This window comes from Grammomys surdaster, unplaced genomic scaffold (assembly GCF_004785775.1).
Source record: "Grammomys surdaster isolate TR1022 unplaced genomic scaffold, NIH_TR_1.0 372, whole genome shotgun sequence".
Taxonomy (NCBI): Eukaryota; Metazoa; Chordata; class Mammalia; order Rodentia; family Muridae; genus Grammomys; species Grammomys surdaster.
In genome coordinates this window covers 6,567,034-6,570,515 of record NW_021604791.1, presented here as the reverse complement: position 1 = coordinate 6,570,515, position 3,482 = coordinate 6,567,034, and positions in this window count along the sequence as shown.

Sequence of the window (3,482 nt, the reverse complement as noted above, 5' to 3'; positions counted from 1 at the left end):
TATTTTATTTTATTTTATTTTATTTTATTTTATTTTATTTTATTTTATTTTATTTTTGGTTTTTCAAGACAGGATTTCTCTGTATAGCCCTGGCTGTGCTGGGACTTACTCTGTAGACCAGGCTGGCCTCAAACTCAGAAATCCACCTGTCTCTGCCTCCCAAGTGCTGGGATTAAAGGCGTGCGCCACCACCGCCTGGCTATGATACTATTTTATAAACCCATTCATTTATCCCAAGAAATGCTAAAACAACAAGAATGTGCACGTTTTGATATTAGAGGTTTTTTTAAGATTTACTTATTTTATGTATATGAATGCCTCTTCTTCATTCCTTTATCTTCATTATAGCTGTGTGCCAGCAGAGGGCATTGGGTCCCATTACAGATGGTTATGAACCACCATATGGTTGCTGGGGATTGAACTCAGGACCTCTGGAAGAGCAGACAGTGCTCTTAACCACTGAGCCATCTCTCCAGAGATCTTTCCAATGCTCTTTATTTTTAAATTAAAATTTCAAGTTATCATACAAAATGAGTTTCCCTGAGGCATCTTTGTCCATATGTATTATTTAACTTTGGTCCCATCCCCCATAATCCTGCCTCCTCCCTGCTCCCTCCCTTCCTTTCCCCACCAAGGCCTTGCCTCTGCTTTCCTGTATTGCTGTCCATTCCCCCGTTTCTCTCCACTCACGGTCCCCTTTGAGTTTTGTGACATAAAAATAAACACATACAGACACACATGTAGGTATGCAAACATGCACATATATAATTTCAAATCGAGATTCCGCACATAAGAGAAACCGTGCAGTGTTTGTCCCAGTCTGGCTTGTTTTGCTTAACGCGATGACTCCCATCTACGTCGTTCTTCCTGCAAACGAAGAGATCGTAGAGATTGTTTTTTTTTAATTAGAGACGTTGAAACGCTAAGGGTTTGGACCTTTGACGTGATGCGGGCTTTCTCGCGCCTGGTTTAGGGGTTAAGTGGTTTGACTCAGCATAAACATTGATTCAGGTACTAATCAAAAGGAAAGCGGCCCTGCATAAATCCTACCTGTCCTTTTCTGGTCTGAGGAACACAGCAAATGTCTTCTTCCAGACGAGGGTCAGCAATGTGACAGAGGCTGTAATTCACTGCCTGTGCTGTTTGTGTGGACGGTGGCGAGCAATAAGAGCGTCGGCGTTTGATCACAGGCGACACTTTGTTTTCTCTGCTCCCGTTCGATTACATCTATATGCATCAGCTCGCCAACAGGCAATGAGCTGGTATCCCTGACCAACAGAACCGATGCCGTGAGTGGGCGTGGCCACCCACCCCCGATGCTGGGGGTGGGGGAGAACCCAACCCTCGTTTCTGTGAGCATTGCATTCACATGTTTGCATGCTGTACTCTTTTATTTCAGTAACTCTTAAAAACCATGGCCTCGGAGGAAATTAAACTAACAAAGGCTCTCCACAGCAAGGCTCTGAGCGCTCAAGTCGCAGGTATGGTACAGAGTGACTGCTGTGAGTTGCCAATTAAAGAGACAGAAGCTACCTTTCCCTGTGGTTCTTTGTGTATAAAAATGCCTGGATTTACTTCCTAGTCATCTACATAATGACATCTCCAGTGTTGGGTTCAGCAGAGCACCCAGTCATGAACAAAGCCAAGCCAGGCACCTCAGTAGAAACCTGTCATCCTGCTGAACTCTTGGTGGAGATCGCTGGTCCCTGCTTGGCGCTTAGAGAGTGTCCTTACATTTAATCCCATCATTCTGGATTACCTCATTTCTCATCTTCCAAGTACAAGAGGCAATGAAGTTAGAAAGCCAGAGTGATTATGGGAACCAGACTCACCAGCTTAGTAAGAAATGGTAACTAGAATAGGAAAGGGGCATCAACCTTCTTTTCCAGGCGTGGCAAGGCAGAAGGGCAACAGAGAGGGCTGTGCTTATCTGTTTCTCCTCGAGACATGGCTCTACTGTGTCTAAGCTCCATATTAGCTCTGAGACTTGGAAGTATTCTACTTAAGTAAAGTATAATCCATTATGGAGAAGTGATCACTAAAAATGCCATGGTTTTAAAGGCAGACCTACTAGGTTACTGAGTAACCCAGACTACAACCTGCTGTCCACCCGCCTCCATCTCCCAAGTGGTGCTACCATGCCAGGCAGACATTTTACAGATAAGGATAGCAATTAGTTCATCTCCCTGTTCCTCAGTGTTAGATAAATTAAAATCACCCCAGTAGTTTGCAGCAAACAGAGGCTCTCACTGTTTTTCTTTGTAGCGCTCAGAGCAGCTTGACTTTAGACTCTGATTTCCACTCGTCCTCTTTTTCCCTGTGATAGTCCTTGATCATCCTCACAGTGGCTTGGAGCACAGCGGGGGAGTGTGGACTGACCCTGCCTTTCTTGGCAGGATGGAAAGGAGATGAGAGGGCTGATGAATCCTTGCTGCTTGATTTCCAGTATGTGGTATAGCCTTGTCTTGCTTGACCTTCGTACAGCTCAGTTTGTATTTAAAAAGAAAGTAGAAAATGGCTTATTCAGATGCCACACACTTGCCTTTTGAGAAGTGACAATCAGAGCCGGAGGAAGAGTAGCCCAGTAGCCAGGGGAAGGCATTCTGCGTTATGCTAAGACTGAATGTCTCTTCCTCCCTCCCTCTCATCCCTGCCTGTGGATACAGACCATCTGCAGGGATGCACACAGTCTACAGAGGGGACTTTACAGTGTCTGAGAAAGCCATACCCACTATAATTTTCTGTGACTTAGACGATGAAATTGACCATGTCCCTTGAGACATTCCAGAGCCTGTTAGCTCGTCCCATGCCCTGCTTGTGCAGGATGATTCTTAAATGTTCTTCTTGGTGATCTGAGCCTCACACACAGTTCTAATCTTCTCTCATTAGAAATCACAAGATCTATCTGGCTGTGTGATCATCTCCACGGTTACATAATTGCATGTTATCCGGAGGCATAAAAGAGTGGGATTCCCAGGCACCTCTCATGTAAATCCCTAAGAACCCAGATTTCATTTGGGGGTTAAAATATCTGTATATAAGCCAGGTGTGGTGGCACAGCATCATAAACACTGCTACTCTGGAGGCTGAGGCAGGAGGATCCCTTGAGCCTAGAGGCCCGCCTAGGGAAGAGAGTGAGGCCTCATCTAAATAAAACGTAATTTGTTGCTGTAAAGCTTTCCTTGACATCCCTTTTAGATGGGAAATGTGTAGTGCACAACCCTGGGCTTCAAAAACAAGGCAGATAGGTTAACCAGAGAAGTGCCAGATTGGTGGTGATCTGGTTACACCTTCCCATTAGTATTTCCTCCCATCTGTTCCTTGGAAGGGATAGCATCTGGGATGGAAACAGGAAGAAACAAGAGGAGCCGGTGAATATGAGGTCTGCCTCTAGCTGTGTAGTAGAGAAGCTGAAAAGAAAACTATTTGTGAGGGTTTTTTTCTTGTTGTTGTTTTCTTTTATTATTACTAGGTTCTAGGTA